At 38.4% G+C, this 23,284-nt stretch overlaps 1 long non-coding RNA gene and 1 pseudogene across 2 annotated transcripts; both read left to right on the top strand.

Moving 5' to 3' along the window:
• Positions 1 to 1,516: 1,516 nt before the first annotated feature.
• On the top strand, positions 1,517 to 2,977 carry LOC125200325 (uncharacterized). The gene is made up of 2 exons (XR_016130747.1): positions 1,517 to 1,765; positions 1,836 to 2,977. It is a non-coding gene; the product is annotated as an uncharacterized LOC125200325 (long non-coding RNA).
• A 4,179-nt stretch (positions 2,978 to 7,156) lies between these two features.
• On the top strand, positions 7,157 to 11,690 carry LOC148926564 (disease resistance protein RGA2-like; annotated as a pseudogene). The gene is made up of 3 exons (XR_016130746.1): positions 7,157 to 7,275; positions 7,618 to 10,918; positions 11,385 to 11,690. The product of XR_016130746.1 is annotated as a disease resistance protein RGA2-like (transcript).
• The last annotated feature ends 11,594 nt before the right edge of the window (positions 11,691 to 23,284 follow it).

Genomic DNA, 23,284 nt, shown 5'->3' with positions numbered 1-23,284 from the left:
AATATGCACTTTCTAATTTTGGAAAGTCTCTTCTCTTTAATGAGGTGAGAATCATTCTCCACTAGCAATACTTTACTTAATTTTTCTCCCTACATGTCACGACCGCACCTTGCTAAGGATAGCATTGCTCGGTGAATCATGACTAGGGGAGAGAAATAAGAAGAGGGGATAGAAAAGGGATAAAAGAAATAACGATAAGACAATCACATACTTCTTAATAAGACAAAGGAGGTTCACAAGACAACGAAAGATGATGAAATTAAAAAGAGTGTTTGACACAGTCACTTGTTGCTAATCATTATTCTTACGATCCATCTTGTAAATAATACTACAATAGTGCACAGCGGAAGGAGTTGTAAACACATGGCCATATGTGTGAAGACATATGCCACAAGAACCCTACAAAAGAGATGAGACGACCACCAACTCCACTCAGCCACCATTTCATCACTGCTCAACCTGCACATTTAGAAATACATGCAGGGCTGAGTACGAGGTACTCAGTGAACACATTGCCAAAAGTTACACATATATAAGAAAAAGTCGTTATCATGCCATCACAGTAACACACGGGGTTTTCTTAAAGGCCCGAGCTTACTAAGTTCATTTTCATAAAATTCGCTTGATCAAGCTAAGTTCATTCCATCAATCCGCCATATCTGATAGTTCATTATGTGTCGGGAAGGTGGCCACCTTCCACGATCACATTGACCGGCCAACCCTTACGATGACTCACGGTCCATTCCTTTGTGTACACTAACTCGAATAGGATCTTGGTCCTATTAGAGCCGAATTCGTTTCATTCATTCATTCATTTGGCATCGCCAAGCAGATAGGCATCATAAAACAAATAATTTATGGCACGATAACATTTTAAAAAAAAGTAAGTGCGATTTTATCAAACAAAAATCATTTCATATATTTGATAATTTTATCCACACTTAATGTGTTGGATATAAAGCCCACCTCAAAGCTTCCGAATAAAATGCTACAAAAGCTAGGCCTTGGAAATCAAACTCCGCGAGCATGCCCTTCTTGAAAGAGTATAATGAGTTAAATTAGTCTTATGAACATACATAAGGTCCATGACATGAAATGATCCTACAAGGAGTATGCATCCTATGTTCGGGGTTCGATCGAGATAACTTCATTCCATTTAAATTGGGGATCCCTATTTTATAAGAGACCTTAAAGTAAATAAATAAATTTTTGGGAGAGGGTTCATTTAGCTCATACATTCCTAACTTCAAGAAATTAATTAATTAAGGAGGATAAAGTATTAATTAATCACAAAATTAATTATTTAAAGGCTTCAACATTTTAAGTGATATCAAACCCAAAATTTTGAGATAAAGCCCATTTCCTCACTTAGGCTCAAAGCCCATTTTATTTTTTTTTCCTTTCCTCAAACTATTGGCCCATACTAGAATAATTAGGAGACTATTCCACAAAATTAATTGGCCCAAAAGAGAGGCCCAAATACTTAAAATCAAAGAAACCATAATAAAACTCAAGATCAGATTTTGAATCAGAGGGGCACCTCTTCCTCTCCCCTTCGCCTCACGTTTCTCACCCTCTCTCTTTCTACCGTCGCGCCGGTCATGGCGTCGCCGGCGAGCGACGCCGGCCGTTGCCTCGTCTCTCTCTCTCTCCCGGCATCTCTCTATCTTTCTCGGCCGACGGAGTTCGGCCGCCTCCCGGAGAAGAAACTCCGTCGCCGGCGTCCACCCATCACAGGATCTCCGCCGCCGTCGTCCACTTTCAGGTAGGTTTTTCTCTACTTAAACTCACGATTAAAAACACACACATATTCCTCACTCTTAGTTCGATTTCAGGCACCAATTCGTCGAGTGAGGGGGGGGGGGGAAGGGTGCAGCGTGATTCTTTCGGGGCAGCGGTGTGCATCGTGGATGGCTGCCGGAGATAGCAGCGGCGGCGGCTGCCGCCCAGTGACAGCAGCAGCAGCAGCAGTGGCTGCTCAGGGTGACAGCAGCGGCGCCTTCCGGTAGCTCGGTGTCCATCGGTGCACTCTTAAAGGCTAAGTTCTTTATCTCTCTGTTATCTAATTTCCATCTTGAGTTCCTTCTCATTGCGGCAGTGGCTATGGTTGGTTATTACTTAGAGTTGAGATAGATGATGAAAGCTTGGTGTTGTTGGCACTTGCTCTAGAGATTCTAGCATAAGGATGATTTAGAAGCTAATACATTGTGTTGCTAGATTCTTGCTATGAAAATGGTATTGACTAAGAGTCCAATGTTCAAGGTCTAAGTTGAGCATGAAAGTTGTGAGAAAAGCTTGGTCTAACAATGGTGATAAAGATGAGAGTAATTGGATAAGTTTTACTACATGATGTAATGAAATGCAAAAGTATGCAAAAGTGAAGTAAAAGCTTAAGAAATCAAATGTTTAAGGATAATTACCTTAAGGAAAAAGAAGAATGTAGTGTGTAGAGAATAAATCCTTCTTCTTCAAGCACTTGCTAGCATCATTAGTTGAAATGAGATTTTGTTTAGAGAAATCTAGTGTTGAAGCAAAAGTGTAGGTGAAGGAGTGGTGTAGTATTTATAGAGGAAAAGAATGCATGGCTTTACATGGTTAATAACTTGGTTTAGGAAGGCAATGCATCGTCCAAGAGTCATGGACTTTTTGCCAAATGAGGCAAGTTGTCCAATCAATCATTCACAATACCATAAATGGCAAGAATATTATGTCTCGTCCCTTAAAAAGACGTGAGCCGTCATTTGGAAAACGTGAGCTGTCGTTTGATAAGCGTGTTTGATGTGATGTGCTTTCGTTGATCGTCTCGTCTTGATTTAACATGCTTCTTATCCATTCGTGTAGGTATCGGGGTTCAAGGCGTGACTATTTAGCGAGACTCGGAGGGCGTGGAAAATATTTTTATATTTATTTTATTTCTACTCAAACGTTGAACTCGTGTACGAACTTTTATTTTAGAAAACTACATCTATTGTGATAATACTACTTAAAAAAAAAAAAAAAAAAAAATATACATCACAACGATTAATCATAACGAGAAGTAAAAGAAAAATTAGGCCCGAAACATATATACGTATTAATTAATAGGTCAGTTTCCAATCTTAGGAATAAAAGGGCGGGTGTTACACTACATCTCTCTTACTTTACCAATTTTACATTAAAACCCGCGCCGTCCCCAAAGTGCATATTCTTTGGGGACGGAGGTCGGAGGGAGTATATGATAACTATTGCTAAATGAGTTTAAGTCTCTGATTTTAAGAATTTTATACTCCCTCCATCCAATAAATATATGAGCAATGAGTATGACATGAGAATTAAGATAAAATTGGTAAAGTAAGAGCACTCCCAATGGAGTTCCCTTATTTCTCCCTTATTTCTCCCTAACTCCTGCCACATCAGCGCCACATCAGCATCACATTTTATCCCCAGTTTTTAGCCAACCCCTACAATGGTTTCTCCCTTATTTCTCCCTTATTTCTCCCTAACTCAACATTTCATTTTTACATCATCACTAATTTAATTGTTTTATTTTTATATATAATAAAGCTAGCTTATTTAATTTATAAAGATAAATCAAATAAATAGTAATAAAGTTCGTTGTATTAAACACGGGTACACATTACAACGAAGAAAATTAAAAAAAAAAAAAGTACACGAATGGAAATAAAAAATCAAAAAAAAAATTCAAAGAAAAAAAAATTCAAGGGCGGTGGGCGCGGTTTCTATTTGCCCACAATTCTTCGATGATATCGTGTTGTAGTGCTTGATGGGCCTCCTTCTGGTGTATGTCCATGAACGCCTGGAACCGTTCATGTTCGTTGTGCGGTACACCCTGGCGGGCGGACTCGGTTGAGACACCGTGACTCGATGATGCAACACTTGGGTCGTTGGTGACGTCGAGGACGCCTTCGTGTTCATCTTCGATGATCATGTTATGCATGATGATGCACGCATACATGATATCGGCAATATCCCCCTGGTAGAAAAAGCGCGTCGGACCCTTTACCAGTGCAAATCGCGATTGGAGCACCCCAAATGCCCTCTCCACATCCTTGCGCGCAGACTCTTGCGCTCGGGCAAAATACCTTCTTCTATCTCCGAGTGGGCATCTGATCGTCTTCAGAAACACGGGCCATTGCGGATAGATGCCGTCAGCCAGGTAGTACCCCATGTTATGCACATTGCCATTGGCCGTGAATTCGATGGAGGGGCCTAATCCGTTGATCCGCTCGTTGAAAAGGGGCGAGGAATTGAGAACATTTAGGTCGTTGTTCGACCCGGCTATACCAAAATAAGCATGCCAAATCCAAAGCCGTTGGTCGGCAACGGCTTCAAGAATGATGGTGGGATGCGTACCTTTGTAGCCGGTAGTAAACTGGCCTCGCCACGCGGTTGGGCAGTTCTTCCACTGCCAGTGCATACAGTCGATGCTGCCGAGCATCCCCGGAAAGCCGTGGGTCCTCCAGTGCCAATCCAGTAGGAACTGGCAGTCAGCTGCGTCCGGCGAGCGAAGGTAGTGCTCCCCAAATATCTCTCGCACGCCCTGACAGAAATTCTTCAGGCACTCGTTGCCAGTCGTCTCGCCGCATTGCAGATACTCATCGAACATGTCGGCGGACCCTCCATATGCCAACTGCCGGATGGCAACAGTGCATTTCTGTAGGGGCGATAGTCCGGGCTTCCCTGCTGCGTCTCGCTGGAGCCGGAACTCGGGGTAACGCGCGGACAACGCATTAACAATGCGCAGGAAGAGGGAGCGGCGCATTCTGAACCGGCGACGAAATACATCTGCCGGATAACGTGGTTCCTCCGCGAAATAATCGGCGAACAGCCGATCGTGCGCACCAGTGTGGTTGCGAGGGATGTATCGGCGCCGCCGGCGGATTGGCCGTTGGGGGGGTGGCTGCTGCATTCGAGCGATCTCGCTTTGTATGCAGCGGGAGATATAGTTGTTGATTGGGTTGTTGGCGAAACCCGCTACATCCCATCCGGTGGGAGCGGGAGGTACCTCTTCTTCGGAAGAAGAATGTGATATTTCCTCGTCGGACTGAGCACGAGACGATGAATCAGAACTCATTTAATAAAGATGGAGAGAAAAAAGATTGAAAATTTGTGTGAATGAAGTTTGTGGGTGATGAATGGAGGAAGAGGATGAAATATTTATAGGGGTGGGATAAAATAGCCGTTCGGCCAAAAAAAAAAAAAAAAATTTTAAAAATCGCCGATTATCGCCGAGCGTCGCCCACAGTGGCCGGCGATCGCTCGGCGATAATCCGGCGATAAATCGCCACTCGGCGAAGCAACGGTAACATTATCGCCGAATTATCGCCGACTTCGCCACAATGGCCGGCGATAATTCGGCGATAATCGGCGATTTATCGCCGAGAATTCGCCACCTCCATTGGGAGTGCTCTAAGAGATAGGGGGAGAATAGTATGATAAAGTAAGAGAGAAGAGGAGAATAGTAGTTAAAGTAGTGTTAATGGATAGTGAGACTTACATTAATAAAGTGATAAAACTTTCCAAAAATGGAATGCACATATATTTGTCGGACAGAAAAAGTGAACATATATTTATGGAACGGAGGAAGTATTTTTAACTTTAACCTTTTATTTTCTTTAAATTCTTAACATTTGGAATGTTAAAGTCCAAAAAGACACGTTCTTAACTATTGTCTTTATATTTTAAAGATAAGTTTATTATATTTTATGTTTCTATATAAAATACAGTTCTTAGCTCAATTACTATAACATACAACAAATTAAATTTGATATGTGGTGTATTAATACTAACTAGGGTTAGCCCACGCGCCATGTGCAACAACATAATATATTTGTTCTATTAATTACACATTGGGAATAAACTAAATAAAATAAAAAATAACATCATTACATAAGATTAAAAAATAAAAAAATAGTACAATATGACAAATAATTATACATATAAAATTACATAAATTCTAAATTAAACCAACATGAAAATATTTGTTAATTACGACACTTATAGGTCTCTACAACGAAGAAAAATACCATCGTTACAACATACTTACTTCAATACTAAAACACTATCAATATTAAATTAGTATAAAATATTTAATACACAACTAAAAAGTATATTGAAGACAATGATATCGTCATAAAAAGATAGTAAAATGATGTAAAAAATTTGAAAAACACACACGTATAAACAATAGAACAATAAAACAATATAGTTCGTAAGGCATTCAAAAAACCTTATATGTGAACAACCCTAATTGTACAATAATAATAATAGCAAAATAAAGAACAAATATAAAATAAAACACAAACTCCAATATTTCGTTGACTCTTCCCCAACCTTATTTTCCTCCTTAATCTCCAAATTAATGATATATGCATATGCGCGAAAACAAAAGTGATAGTTTATATACTTCGTCTTCTTTGCTTCCTTTCGTCATTTCGTTCTTTTAGGAGTTTTCTTTGCATGAAAACTATGACGTACCGAAGTTGGCTACAAATGTGTAAAGTTGTAGCTTCAAAATAATCTAGATAGTCAGAAGCTTATGCAATTTTAATATTTGTACAAAAAAAAAAAAAGAACTATTATAGCATGAATGGAAAAATTAAAACAAAACTATAAAAAAAATAAAACAAACTAACTCTAAGAAAAACTTAAATATAACCTAACAAATGATATATTTAAAGAAAAAAAGTTGAAAGTATTATATAAATTTCCTGGAACCATGTCTTGAATCCTTGTTCCCTGCATAAAAAAATAAACAATGTAATGATTTTTGTTTAGGTAAATGACGGGTAGAACATCAATTTGCCTCATTTTGACCAGCATATGCTCGGCCTCTTCCATCCTTCCCTCTCGGCAAAGAGCATCTACAAAAATATTACAAGCAAACACATCTGGGCAGATTTTATTCGATATCATCTTCCTTAACATGTCTTAGTGTGTATGCTCAGTTTTTGAACTTTCCTTCTATATTGTGGATGCCTTTATGAATATGATGGCATACTCCAAATGTCCTTATCAATATTAGCAGTTGTTAGAACTGTGGGCCCTCGTCAAACAAGAGTCTTTCAACTTATAAACTAAATAATGACTAATTTTAAGGTCAACAATGTATAATTTTAAATTAGCCACTAGCTTTAGCTTTTCAATAATTGATACCCTGCTGAGTTGAGCTAATTTTGTTTTGCTACCTATCATTCAAATTCTCAAAATTTGAAATTGAACAGAGATTGAGAGAGCAATTTGATTACTAAACGATTGAATCCTGCAGCAAGTGAAGTAAGTACTATTTCATTTTTCATTTTCCATTTTACATTTTCTGTTGATGGATTGCCCTATCTTATTTATGTATGTGTTCTATTGCTCAGTTATATACTACTGTATCAAATAGAGACTAAGAGATTTCCACACAAATTGCTTAAGATTGTTGCTATTCATCGCCAAGCTCACAAATTAATAACATAATATAATTATGTATAGATTCTAACCGGCATAATCCAATTTCCCTGATAATAGAGAACGAATTCACTGATTAGAATGAAGAACCCAATTTCCTTAAATTGTGAAGGACAATTGGTGTATCAATATCATCCACATTCTTACAAGCATTTTCTCCCTTAGATCTCTCTTTGTAAAACCATGGAAGGAGTGTCTTCAGCAGCCATTGAAGTTCTTCTCCAAAACCTGATCAACCTTTTCAAGGATGAGTACTCTCTACTTCGAGGTCTCGATAAAGATGCCCAGCAGATGCAGAGGACTTTGGAGACGATTCAAGCCTACCTGAATGACGCTGAGAAGAAATCCATCACCCAAGATTCTGTTAAGATCTGGTTGAGGGACCTTGAAGCCGTGGCTTTCGATGCTGACAATGCCTTGGACGAACTCAGCTATCATCTTCTCCACAAAAAAGTGAAGAAAATGAAGATACCCAAAGCCAAGGATAAGGTACTATCATGCTTCTCATCCTTTAATGGCATTGTGCGTCGGCGTGATATGGCTCACACAATCAAACAAATTAATGCTACTTTTGAGCGTATGAACAAAAGGGCAACAGATCTTGGCCTTCAAAGCATGGTTGTGAATGCACCTGCTGCTGTTGCTCATACTTCCACCGAGACGGATTCGTTCAGTCTTGATCCTATCTTTATTGGAAGAGATTAAGATGTGCCTAAACTAGTTCACATGCTCACCCATATCCAGGATGATCGGATCTTTTCCATGGGGAATGGGGGTATGGGGAAGACTACGTTGACTAGGAAAGTCTTTAATCATGAAAGTGTAAAGGCTCGATTCGGATATCTTATTTGGGTTCATGTTTCTCAAACATTTGATCCAATCAGCCTTTTCAAAAAAATCCTTTCGGCATTGACTTCAGATGGTGATGGAGTTGAGAGCAGAGAACTAATCCTGAAAAGGCTTCACGAAGTTCTCAAGTCTAAAACTTATCTTCTTGTTCTTGATGATGTATGGAATGAAGATATATCTAAATGGGAAGACTTTATAAACTCTATAATGGGAGTTACTTCTACAAACGGAAATGGCATTATCATCACCACCAGGAGTGATAAAGTTGCTTCAAATGTAAAACCATTTCATATTCATCATTTGGATGGCTTATCAGATGAAGTTTGTTGGTCCATAATAAAAGCCAAAACTTTCGATGAAAATGGTGAAGTTCCATCAGGAATCGAGATGATTGGAAGAAATATTGCTAAAAGATGTCAGGGTTTGCCCTTAGCTGCCAATGTAGTCGGGGGAGTGCTTCGCGGTAAGTCCAAAGAAGAGTGGCGCTTCATCAATGAAAATTGGCTTTCAGATGCTGAAGGAGGTGAAAATATCTCAAAAATATTGAAATTGAGCTTCGATTACCTCTCTTCACCTTCTCTCAAGAAGTGCTTTGCGTTTTGTTCGGTTTTCCCCAAAGGTTGGGAAATCGAGAAGCAGGAGTTGATTGAACTGTGGATGGCCGAAGAGTTTCTTCAACCTAGCCGAAGAGATGACATGGAGTCTGTGGGTGACATGTTTTTTAATGTGCTTCTACAAAACTCTTTGTTGCAAGTTTTACACAGAGATGATTATGGAAATGTTTGGAGGTGTGTGATGCATGATCTTGTGCATGATCTTGCATCTTCTGTCTTATTCAATAATGCAGATGACAGTACCCCTGCTCGATACATGTTTCTGAAAAAAGAATCAAGTCCTATACAAAAAAATGTGGCGAAGCACTTGCGTACATTAATCTTGGAAGATGGAACTTCTTGTACTAAGTTCTCAGGCTTTGAATGTTTGCATAATCTTACACTTTTTGGTGATTATGAAGAGATACCCGATTCATTTAGGGGTTGGTACATTTGAGAAATTTGAATATTTCAAATACAAAGATTGCAAACTTGCCGAAATGGATTGGTGAGCTCCATCACTTGCAAACAATAAGAGTAAGAAGATGGGATTTTGAGAAACTGCCAAGTTCGTTGAAGTACATGTTTAACTTAAGGCATCTTCATATCGGTTCTCGTACAAAGTTTCCAGCGGAGATTGGTAGATTAACTAGTCTCCGAACACTACCTTTCCTCCCAGTAGGCAAAGAGAAGGGCTACCGTATTGAAGAACTCGGCAGTTTGAAGGATCTCAAAGGAAAACTAGTGATTCGTAATCTGGAGGAGGTGCGTGATAAGGACGAGGCTCTGAAAGCAAATATATTTCAGAAACCAAACTTATATAATTTGATGTTTATATGGAATAATGGTAGAGAAGATGAAAGAAATAATGAGAGTGTGTTGGAAGGGCTCCAACCTCATGCAAATGTGAAGAATTTGAAGATTTCAGGATTTAAAGGAAAAAGATTTTCAACATGGGCAGAGAAGATGGAAGTACGTGATGGGCCTCATGGCTCTTGGGTACCGCTTGCCAACTTGATTGAAATTACACTCTCCAATTGCTCAGAAATTGATGAAATCCCAAGGCTGGAGCACTTGCCTAATCTAAAGTCTCTTTCTTTGAAAAGATTGAAGAAGGTGAGGCTCATAAATGCTTCGTTTAATCATTTAACGTCACTCGAAATAGAAGAGTTAGATAGATTGGAAGTTCTGACAGAATGGTTATTCCTTAACAATCAGAATCTCTCATATGTGACTATATCAAGTTGTCCTGTGTTGAGAGGGTTACCTTGGACAACCTCAACTCTCTGAAGAGTTTGTGTATTATGTATTGTGAGAGTCTGAAGTCGATTGGGAATCCAAGTGGCGGAGCAAGACACTCAGAAGGGATCCTCCGTGAGCTGAGAATTATAGAATGCAGAGAGCTGATGGAATTGCTGTGTGAAATGCTAGAGTCGTGGGCCCCTGCAGTTGTGGTTCTTCAATTGGATGGATTAAGGAGGCTAAAGAACCTACCAATGCTAATTGACTGCCTCGCTGGAACGTGTACTCGTCTCACACGATTGAGAATCAAAGGTGTTCCTAAATTGATGGCTGCTAGTGTTGAGAGTTGGGATCTTAGCAGCTTGAGAGAATTAGAGATAGATGTGAGTGTGGAGTGGTTAAGAGAGGCCAGTGTTGGCATTGCAGAGACTGTGGAAGGGATGCTGCGAGGATGCGGAAGCTCACTTGATCGCTTATATTTGAAGGGGGTGGAAAATTGGGAGTGGCTGCCCCATTCAATTCAAAATGTCACTGCTCTTGATAGGTTAGAGTTGGAGAATTTAGGAGTTGAAGAATTGCCACAATGGTTGGGGAACCTCTCATCTCTATCATGGCTATCTCTACATAGTTGCAGCAAGATGAAGCGTCTGCCCTCTGTAGATGCATTGAACCTTTTAGAAATTAGAGATTGCCCGAAACTACGTATTGATTCAGAATGGCTCAGCCAGCATCCCCATCTGGCAATCAAGATCGATGACCAACCCGTTTGAATGTTGTTGCAAGTAAGTAGTACTATCATTTTTTGCTATCCGTTTAAGAAAAGAATATCATTTTTTCATATTTTGCCAAAACTACCAAATTGTCAAAATTTTAAGATAGAACCATCCGATCTTAATTAGATAAATCAATTCACAAATATTAATAGTATATGATTTTTGGTTGTTATTGGTACAGCTTCTGTGAATTCACGGTTACAAAGATGATTCTGTAAAAAAAATTCTTTAAGCTGTGCACCTTTTTTATCTTCATTGTTTTCTTTCATGAAACTTTGCGCTAATATAGAGAATCATAAATGAGACAAGTTATATTTGTTGGACACATGTAAAATGATTTTTTTTTTATTTTGCAATTACTTTGGTTCAATTTCCCATATAATAAAAATTCCAAACAAATTTAAATTCTTAAGCATGTAATTGTAGTGCTTTAGATTCCTCTCCTTCATTAACCATCTTATACCTCTTATTGCAGTTCCAGCCGACGAGCTTAAAAAGTCACGGCCTCGAAATAACTTGGTATTCACGCAGGACTTGTGAAACAGGCTAAGGAGTCGAACATAGGATTCCGTTGGAGGTGTGTTGATACATAATGATTTTTTGTCATCGGAGGCCATTTGAGGAATAAAAACATCATATTACAGATTTTCAAATTTTATTTCTTATTTACGTTTTTATTTCTTTTTCATTTTAGACCGCACATCATATAATTAGTGTGGAAATCAATTTCGAAGTCAGATTTTGGTATTGAATAAAAGTTAATTAAGGTTTCAAGAAACTAGGATGTGATGTGAATCAAATAGAATTATATTCGTGCATTTGAGAGAGTGTTTGTTTGACTCATTTGGATATATTTCACACCTGATAGGTTGAGATTTAAGCTAAGAACAGAGTTCGGACAGAGTCAGAAAAGAAGATCGAAGTTCGTAGGATTTCTCCGTAGACTTTAACGTAGTACCAACTCCAGAACGTGCCATGATCATCTTCACATTAAGCACTCCATGATCTCAATGGTTTTGATTAATTGTAGTGTTTTCCATGCTTTGGATTATTGGTTGGTTTTTATGTTGTTCCAATCCCACATGAATCTGGACAAATTTTACGGACAAACTCTAATTCATCTTCGTTATTCATTAGCTATAGTCCTTGTCTATGAGTTTTCCTGTGGAGTTGCTATGTGTTGATGCATCTATAGTTAACACTGCGGCGCCTTTCCTTAATGCATCTATAGTTAATACATAGATGTCACCATCAATAATTATGTACCTCCAAACTCCATCCCTCCGCTTCATCTTTCCACGTCTCGTTTCAGTAGGAAAACACCATGCAGCAGCAACCACTCCGCTCAAGAGACCTGCAGTGGGTTGTTGTCTCAGGGCTTCATCGCGTTTCCCTCTGCCATGGAAGAAATGAGATCCTCCTGCGATTGGGATCTCCTACTCTGGAGACGTGTTTGGCTTCTGTTCAGAGCGATACGTGTGATATGGTGAACTTGACGCTGAGTACCTGGAACTGGACTCATCGGATCCTTAGCCCTTCCATCTACTGTAAAACAACAACAAAGTGAAGAGATTACGTGTTTAAAACATGCGTGCTTATGTGAATCTGTTAAGAATCGGAGTTCCGGTTCAATCTAATAACCCAAAATAGTGATAACAAAGACAAAAGACAGAAAGATAAATTGGACAATGGACACAAGAATTTACGTGGTTCGGTCAATGCGACCTACGTCCACGGCCGGAGGAGAAATTTCACTAGTAATGTGGGGATGATTACAAAAAAGGCTAACACCAATATTTTAGGATAATGGAATTAGAAAGCCTAAGCTACAAAAGAGAAAAGAAGGCAGAAGCTTTGAAGCTTTGTTCTGAAGTAGTAGTGGTTGCCACAAAGGCATTCTCCCATGCTCCTTTTATAGGCAAAATGGTTGGAGAGAAAGTCCACAATGTGTGCTCCCAAATATCACGTACACACTCACAAAATCTCCACATATATGACTTGCATTTCAGCAAGAAATAAGGAGCCATAATCTTCAGAAGACAAAGTTGCTATGCCTAAGTCAAAAAGGCTAAGCATTTAAGGCATAGCCACCCTACAAATCTCCACCTTGACTTAAATGCAAAATACTAGTGAATTTTTATCACCTCCGGCAAAGCCCCAACGGGCTAATTCACCACTTCTGAAAGACCGATCAAGTCCAAGCATTGCTTGAACTTGTACACCGGAAGGGCCTTCGTAAACATATCAGCAGGATTGTTGTTGGTGTTGATCTTCTGAACAAGGACTTTCTTATCTGCAATGACATCACGAATAAAGTGATACTTAACGTCAATATGCTTAGTCCTCTCATGATACATCTGATCTTTAGTCAAATGAATTGCACTTTGACTATCACAAAAAATGGTAGTAACGCCTTGTTGTAGAGTTAATTCACCGAATAAACCTCTCAACCATAATGTTTCTTTGATTGCCTCAGTAACCGCCATATATTCTGCTTCGGTGGTAGACAATGCCACCACATGTTGTAAAGTAGCTTTCCAGCTAATTGCACAACCTCCAATACAAAATACATAACCTGTAAGAGACCTGCGTTTATCGAGATCACCGGCGTAGTCTGAATCTACAAAACCAACCAATGTATTATCATTTCTACCAAACTCTAAACAAGTGTTAAGAGTACCCTTCAAGTATCTGAGAATCCACTTCACCGCTTGCCAATGTTCTTTTCCTGGGTTAGCCATATACCTGCTTACAACACTAACAGCTTGTGAAATATCAGGACGAGTACAAACCATTGCATACATAATACTGCCAACAGCCCTAGAGTAGGGAACTCGTGCCATATAATTCTCTTCTTCTTTCGATGTTGGTGACTGAGCAGCAGATAGCCTGAAATGGCTAGCAAGAGGAGTACTTACTGATTTGGCATCGTGCATGCCAAATCTCTCCAAAACTTTCTTAAGGTAATTCTCCTGGGTCAGGAATAACTTACCAACTCCTCTGTCACGTCTAATCTCCATACCAAGAATCTTTTTAGCTGCTCCCAAATCTTTCATCTCAAATTCACCACTTAACAAGGCCTTCAATTGATGAATTTCTGCAAGATTCTTAGCTGCAATGAGCATGTCCTCAACATATAACAATAAATAAGTGAATGAGCCATCATTCAACTTCCGGAAGTAAACACAACTATCACACTTGCTCCTGGAGAAACCATGACCCAACATAAAAGAATCGAACCTTTTATACCATTGTCTTGGCGATTGCTTTAATCCATATAAGGATTTCTTTAGCAAACATACCTGATCTTCCTTTCCTTCAACTTAAAAACCTTCGGGTTGCTTCATATAGATTTTCTCATCTAATTCACCATGTAAGAACGCCGTCTTGACGTCAAGCTGTTCTAGCTCTAAATCATACATGGTCACCAATGCAAGTAGTACACGAATAGAGCTATGTTTAACAACAGGTGAGAAAACATCATTAAAATCTACACCTTGTACCTGACTGAAGCCCTTTGCAACCAATTGTGCTTTATACCTTGCATCCTCAACACCTGAAGCAACTTCCTTCTTCTTGAAGACCCATTTGCATCCAACTATTTTCTTACCCTTCGGCGGCTGCACAAGAGTCCATGTACCATTTTTGTGCAGAGATTCCATTTCTTCATTCATAGCTACCACCCATTTGTCTGAGTGTGCACTTTGGATCGCTTCCAGATAAGTGGAAGGTTCACCATCTCCACCTGTTTCTTGTGCCACTGTTAAAGCGTATGAAGCTACATCAACGTACCTTTGTGGTAGTCGAATCTCTCTTCTTGGTCGGTCTCTAGCTATGGAATATTCTTGTTCCTCACGTTCATCTTCAAAGAGAGCTGGATCTATTTCATTTTCTCGACCCGTCCCTCTAGTAGAAGAATTTTGAGAAGAATCTGAAGTATCTATCTCTAACTCCACATTACTTTGTTCACTATCCCCCTTTTCTAAATTATAAGGATTACAAGACTCATTTCTAGAATACAACATGGAGGTTTCGTCAAATGTTACATCTCTACTAATTACAAATTTGGGTGAATTGGGATCAGGACAATATAATCTATATCCTTTCACCCCTGAAGCATAACCAAGGAAAATACATTTCTTAGCTCTAGGCTCTAACTTTCCCTCGTTTACATGCATATAAGCAGGACACCCAAAAATTCTCAAATTAGAGTAATCAGCAGGATTACCTGACCAAATTTCCTCTGGAGTCTTGAAATCAAGAGGAGCACAAGGAGCGCGGTTGACAATGTAGCATGCAGTAGCGATGGCTTCTGCCCAAAAATCTAAAGTCAACCCGGCATTAGAGATCATACATCTAGCTCTCTCTAGAAGAGTCCGATTCATGCGCTCGGCTACACCATTTTGTTGAGGTGTCATCCTGACCGTGCGGTGTCGAGCGATTCCTTCATTCTTGCAAAAATCGTTGAACTCGCTTCCACAAAATTCCAAGCCATTATCAGTCCGTAACCGCTTGATGTGTTTTCCTGTTTGCTTTTCAATCAATATTTTCCACTGTTTAAATGTTAGGAAAACATCACTTTTCTGTTTAAGAAAATAGACCCAAACTTTCCTTGAATAATCATCAATGAAAGTTAACATATATCGGGCACCACCTTTAGAGGGTATGCGAGAAGGACCCCACAAATCAGAATGAATGTAATCCAAAGTACCTTTCGTTTTATGAACAGCTGGTGTTTGGAAGCTAACTCTCTTTTGTTTCCCAAACACACAGTGCTCACAAAATTCCATCTTACCTGTACTTTGACCACAAAGGAGGCCTCGCTTACTTAACAAGGTTAAGCCTTTCTCACCCATGTGCCCAAGCCGCATGTGCCACAATCTTGTGGTATCAGCTTTTGGAGTAGAAGAGACTGCAACAACACCTGTAACAGTAGATCCCTGCAAAACATACAAGTTTCCAGACCTGCAAGCTTTCATCACAACAAGAGCACCTTTGGTTATCTTTAAAACTCCACCTTCAGCCGAGAACCTGCACCCTTGTGCATCAAGGGTACCTAAAGAGACAAGATTTCTCTTCAAGTCCGGAACATGTCTAACATTAGTGAGTGTTCGGATAATACCGTCAAACATCTTGATTTGAACTGCACCTTTACCAACAACCTTACAGGGGGGGTTATTTCCCATCAAAACATATCCACCATCATAAGATTCATAAGTAGAAAAACAATCTCGGTTAGGACAAATGTGGTAAGAACAGCCCGAATCTAAGATCCACTCATCACTAGACCTCACAACATTTGCCGAGGCAATAAAGACAGTTCCATCACTTTCATCTGCAGCTACACTAGCTTCGGCAGTGTTATTGTTCTGGCTATTGTTATTTTTCTCCTTATTTTTCAATTTAAAACAGTCAGCCTTGATGTGCCCTTTCTTCTTGCAGTAATTACATTTTTTATTTGCATGCTTCGATTTTGACTTTCCTTTAGATCTATTTTCAAAATCTTTACTCTCTGATCTACCCCGCACAAATAAACCCTCTGCCTGACCACTACTAGATTCCCCTGTGATGTCCCTATCTATCTGCTCTTTTGACTTTAAAGCAGATTTGACACTACTATATGAGATGGTATCTTTCCCATAAATCATAGTATCCCGAAAATGTTTTAAAGATGGGGGAAGGGAACACAATAATAGTATGGCCTGATTTTCTTCACTAACCTTAACATCTACATTCTCCAAATCAATAATGACTGAGTCAAATCTATCTAGATGAGAGATTATAGATGTACCTTCTGTCATTCTCAAGCTATATAGCTTCTGTTTCAGATAAAGTCGATTTTCCATGGTCTTCTTCATGTAAATCGCTTTCAATGAATCCCACATTCCTTTTGCTGTCGTCTCTGCAGCAACTTCCGCCAAAACCTCATATGCGAGGTTTAATATGATTCCCGATCTGGCCCGCTTGTCCAACTCTGCAAACTCCTGCAGCGTCATCTCTGATGGCTTCTCCTCAACTCCCTGGAGTGCCAGCTCACAACCGTCCTGAATGAGGATGGCCTCCATCTTGAGTCGCCACATTGAAAAGTTAACATTTCTGTCAAACTTTTCAATTGACGTCTTTGTTATCGTCATGGCTAAAGATTATTTCAGAACCGGAAAACCGGCTCTGATACCAGTTTGTTAAGAATCGGAGTTCCGGTTCAATCTAATAACCCAAAATAGTGATAACAAAGACAAAAGACAGAAAGATAAATTGGACAATGGACACAAGAATTTACGTGGTTCGGTCAATGCGACCTACGTCCACGGCCGGAGGAGAAATTTCACTAGTAATGTGGGGATGATTACAAAAAAGGCTAACACCAATATTTTAGGATAATGGAATTAGAAAGCCTAAGCTACAAAAGAGAAAAGAAGGCAGAAGCTTTGAAGCTTTGTTCTGAAGTAGTAGTGGTTGCCACAAAGGCATTCTCCCATGCTCCTTTTATAGGCAAAATGGTTGGAGAGAAAGTCCACAATGTGTGCTCCCAAATATCACGTACACACTCACAAAATCTCCACATATATGACTTGCATTTCAGCAAGAAATAAGGAGCCATAATCTTCAGAAGACAAAGTTGCTATGCCTAAGTCAAAAAGGCTAAGCATTTAAGGCATAACCACCCTACAGAATCAATCGTATATTTTCTGGAAGAGCACATGGATGAAGCCCACAGTCGACTCCAATGCTACTGTTCAACCATTCAGATCTATTGACGGCGGCTTTGGCAAGTGAAGTACATAATTTGGCCCAATTTGGAACTCCCACAAGCTGAACTGGAACTCCAGAATTTCCACCTTCTAAGATTGCAAACAAGGATGATTAATTTCAACTTTTCCACTTGTCAGATTGGCATTACTAATATGAGAAGATGGCCAACCGATTTATCAAGGTCACATTGCTTACCTTCAAAAGTGATGAGCCACCCAAATCAAGTGCACCATATGTTTCTTTTTTGGGAATCCAATTTTATGGACAAACTCTAATTTATCTTCGTTATTCATTAGCTATACTGGACCTTATCTATTAGTTTTCCTGTTGAATTGCTATGCATTATTGATATGTACTTAGATATTATGTTCAGCTAATTGTTTGTCTAGATTTTGGTTTTGAGAACTATTTCATGCTGTTATTAATTTCTGGATTTTGATTTGGTTCGTTGTAGGAATTGATGGAATACAAGGTGTTTTGATACGAGTACAAATACAACTAATGAGCAGCCATCTTCGGAGATAGAGAGCAGTCAAGATAAGCAAGATACGTGTGAGACGGTGGAGAGAGGAAGGTCGAAGTCAAGGACTCCGACCAAGAAGAGCAGACCACGGAGAGCGACGTGTCCGCCCGAGAAGTATGGGGATCTAGAGGGTTGTTTTTTTAGACGACGTTTCTTTGTTCTCGTTGTGGGTGATCTGTTTCTGCTCTACGGTTGTTCTGTACTCTACTTCACCATCACTTGGTGGTTTGAGATTTTTGGATTATAAAAAAAATACTCTCTCCATCCCATTTTAAGTGGAGCATTTTTTTTTCAGCACGAAATTTTATGTAGTGTTGTTTTGTGAGTTAAGTGGAGCGAATAAAGTAAGAGAGAGAAAAAAGTAGAGAGATTGATGTTGCCAATTTTAAAAATATGTCATTTACAGTGGAATATTCCTAAAAGAAAATGTGTCACTTAGAGTGGAACGGACACTAAAAAAAACACTTATTCCGACCAACACTCGGCAAGCACCTTACTTGTGCTCGCAAACTACCTAGCACTTTTACCTTTGCTCGGAAAAATATCGAGCACTTTTACCTTTGCTTGGAAAAATATCGAGCACTTTTACCTTTGCTCGCAAAACTACCGAGCATATTTACTTGTGCTCGGCAAACCAGCGATTACATTTATTTGTGCTCGGCAACCCAGCAAGCACGTATAACTGTGTTCGGCAAATAGCAAGCGCATTTAATTGTGTTCGGATATACGCAACATAGATCAAAATGGAAATATGATTTCAAAAACCACAAGGATAGAAGAAGAATGGAGATACTAAATGTCATGCTGAAATGGCATGCAATAGCGCAGCCAAACCCCCGCTCGTGGCCGGTCCAAACGGCTGATACGGATTATAAACCAAATATTTGATTCAAGTTTTTGCGAGAATGATTAGTTCCATTAAAAAAGTTGGTTGTGGTATCAAACGCAATCGTATCAACTATTAAATCATCTATAAAACAAGTGAGCACCTTTACTTGTGCTCAGAAAATACCAAGCACATTTAGTTGTGCTTGGAAATATAGCAAGCACATTTAATTGTGCTCGGATATACACAACATAGATTAAAATGCCAATATGATTTCAAAAACTACAAGTATAGAAGAAGAATGCATATACTTAAAGATAGAAAAACGTACTAGAATAATAAAAAAAAGTCATGCTGAAATGGCGTGCAATAGCGCAGTGAAACCCCTGCTCATGGCCGGTCCGAACGGCTGATACGGTTTATAAACCACCCTTATTTGATTCAAGTTTTTGTGAGAATGATTAGTTACATTAAAAAAGTTGGTCGTGGAATTGAACGCAATCGTATAATACCAACAATTATAAATCATCAATAAAAACATCGAGCACTTTTACTTGTGCTTGGCATTTTACCAATCATTTATTCCGAGTACTAGTAATTTGCTCGGCATTTAAATCAATTAGTTTTTCCTATTTTAAAAGGTGTTTGGCGAGTACTGTAAATGTGCTCGAAATATAGATAATTTACTTTGAAAAATTTATATATTAAATCATATTTCCACATATATCCGAGGGGGAGTGTTATATTGCTAACTCAATACCTAATTGCTAACTACAACTAAATAATAGCCATTAGATATTCAAATTAAGGGCCTAGATCATTAACCAAGAAATATCAATACGATAAAAAAAACGTCAATAAAGCCATAGGATTAATTCCATAAAATATCAATAGGGGTATTAATGTCAATTAACTACTCCCTCCGTCCCAAGGAAGATGACCCCTTCCTTGGGCGGCACGGGATTTTATTGAACATTATTTTGTGTGTTAAGTGGAGAGAGTAAAGTAAGAGAGAGGGAATAAAGTAGAGATAAAGGGATTTCCATTTTAAGTAATGGGTCATCTTGATTGGGACAAACCAAAAAGGAAAGTGGGTCATCTTCAATGGGACGGAGGGAGTACATGTTTAGTTATAACTAACTTTTAAAAGAAATTCCAAAACTTTAAATTCATATAACATATATCAAATTAAAGATAATTTTATAAGGATTCCAACGATATCATATATGCATATGTTCCGACGTCAAAATTTGAAAAAAAAATTCAAAAAATTTTCAATTTTTTCGTAAAGCAGAAATGTCAACATACTATATAAAATATGTCAATATAATACATGTAGAATGTCAATATAAGCAATGAGTTAACATTCTTAAAGCATCGTGTTGACATTCTCAAAGCATTGTGTTGATATTTTCGAAACACTATATTGACATTTTCATCTAAAACCCTAATTTGGCGTTTTTTTATCTGTTTTGATTTTATTAATAAAAACGAAAATTACACGTGGCAAATTGTAGACCACACGTTTTCTAAAATCCTATGGCCTTAAATTAGTTGTAGTTAGCAATTAAATGATGAGTTAGCAATTGATCACTCCCCTATATCCGAGCATCACTTATATGTGCTCGAAAAAATTCCTAGCACCTTAAAGTTGCTCAGAATATTATCTGAGTTTGGGTAAATATAGATATTTTTAAGGGGTATTGACACTTAATATTATGGAATTTTCAAAAAGTTGGATTTTTCTCACGAACTTTAATATTGGCAAATAATATCACTAACTTTAATCCGAGTTTGTTATTCCCATCAATGAAAAATTCCGACAAATAATATCATGATACAGATTTTTTTCGTAATTTCTCGACAACAACTTCGAGAATTTCAAGATTTTCAATCTTTGAGAATAGTTTTTCTTGAAGCACACACTATAAATTTGTTCTTCAATCTATTAATATAGCCGGAATTTTTTCACAGTGTGAAATAACAATCTCGAAGTAAAATTCATAATATTATTTACCAATTTTAAAGTTCATAAAGAAAACTCTATTTTTTTAAAGTTTCATATTAATATTAGATGACAATATCCCTATATTTATAAAGCAATGCAACAAATAGACATTGAGAATTCTAAAGCCTGCATTTTCCTTCCCGCCACTCCCAACTCTCGACCACCGAGAAGGAGCAACTATTCATTATAAAATCGCACAGGTTTTCGGCACCGCTGCCGGCAGCGTGTTGCAGGTGATCGATGTAGAGAAGAAGAGTCGCAACAACGTAATCACGTTTCCTCCCGACGGAGTCTTCTTCGTTCGGGCCGTTGCTTCCGCTCAAAGAGTCAATTTTCGATAATTAATTCAATTAGACCATAGACTGTTTCGATTGCGTTGATTTTTACTTTGATTGATTAATTATGATGCCCTACTATGGATTGATTGAGAGTATATTAATTGTAATTGTTAGGAGTCGAGGTCGAGGTCATTTGAAGTTTTCAATTTTCGTCATCACGTATGATCAATTGTTTGAATTTTTTGCCTCTATGTGTGGTGTATTCCTATTGAGGCAGCTACGTCTGGTTATGATGTGAATCTGGGTGTCCGAAAGACGAATCTAAAAAACCGGATTTTTGGACAAATCCTTTCAAAAAGGAGAGGATGATGTGAATCCGGGAAGTGCCAAACCAATAGAACAAACGAAGGCATCCAATGAACCACACCGGAGCTGAGGTCTATTTCAAATATCAATATACCTATCAAGATAGTGTCCAAATGCTCTTCTAAGACCATCATTGTCTTCATCGTCAAAAGAGCTTCGCGTGAGTACCTTACACGCCTCAATCGGAGCCTGGATGAGGAAGCAAAACGCCCGACCACAGAGAAAATGCCCGGGCAAGGCCCCAAAACGCGTTTTGTCCGAAAATGTCAATTTTCAAGATTTTAAAGACTATTTTCCCTATTACTTTTGTTTTAGTATAAATACTCTTTTGTAGGGTTTCATTCTCAACTTTTGAATATTTGTAAGAGACCAATTCTCCATATATAAGAGCTCACCTTCTTTATCTTTTGAAGACTTATTAAAAATTCCTTCGGGTTGCATTCGATCTTTTGCGGGGCTAAGGTTTATTGTAAAGGTATGCTTGCTAGTTCTTGTGTTGCTAGTTTGTGGAGCCATTAGGTGTTTGTATGTGAAAGTGTTTCTTTCTTGTTCTTCACCTAAATCATAACACTAATCCATCCTCTATCCTTTTATCCATTTTTCTTGTTCCATTTCTTAGTTTATCTTGTTCATTTGTTGGGTTTATTTTACAAGAATAAGTCCGGGCAAGTTCATGAGTCTTCAATCTATAAGATTCACATTAGGTTAATTAATCACTGCTCTGATAAGTTCCATAATCAGTGAGTTCTACTATTTCTTTTACTATAATTCAGATTGAATTTACCTGAGTGAATGCTATTCTTGGCAATCCTTCAATTGTGGAATCACTAAGTGGTCACTGGAAGGTACTGACATATTTCACTTTACTTGGTACACACTCTTAGAATGTTAAGATCAATGAAAATAAGCTTTTGATAGTTCTATCTGCTTGTGAACAAGGTCCAGTTATATGTTTTTCAATCATGATACTGAATTTGCTGCTTTTAGCTTGTTTTGTGAGATGAAGATGTCTGTCAAGTGTCAAACAAAGATCTGTCTAGAATTCTAGAACATTGTTTAGATTCTGAGTGAGGATAAACTGATGCATTGTTATGAGGTCACTGTTGCTGAAAGTAACAACTATTATGTCTGTGCTTTAATAAGTAGTCTAACATAATGAAAAATTATACTCAATGAATACTGTCAAGTTTGATTGAGATGTTATTTTTTTCTTAATGTTTTAGGTGGAATCCACTAATGAAGTATTTCCAGTCTATACTTTAAATGCCGAATTCACTAAACCGCTATGGGTTTTTGGCTTGAACTCGTACGACTTTCTGCAGAAACCTGATAAAAAGAACTTAATTTCTTGCAGCTATAGGTATGAAGGAAGAATTGTTAAATTGGACAACTGTATGGTTTGCACGAATTTGTTACTGATGTTTTAATAAGACAACTGTCTGATTTTCATTTGGTTCGTTATCTATTCGATGGTGGAAAATGCCTGCAGGATGAATGGGAGGTCATATCTTGGAATTGTGGATGTGATGCAGAGCAAATTCTTGCCACTTGATATCCCTTTCACTGAAGTAACAATCCTTTTGTTCTGTTTCATTTAGTCCTTATTTTTAAGATAAAATTA

The sequence above is a fragment of the Salvia hispanica genome, chromosome 5 (genome assembly GCF_029641045.1).
Source record: "Salvia hispanica isolate PSC_SH4W2 chromosome 5, Shi_PSC_v1, whole genome shotgun sequence".
Lineage (NCBI taxonomy): Eukaryota > Viridiplantae > Streptophyta > Magnoliopsida > Lamiales > Lamiaceae > Salvia > Salvia hispanica.
This window is presented reverse-complemented; position numbering and strand designations above follow the sequence as displayed.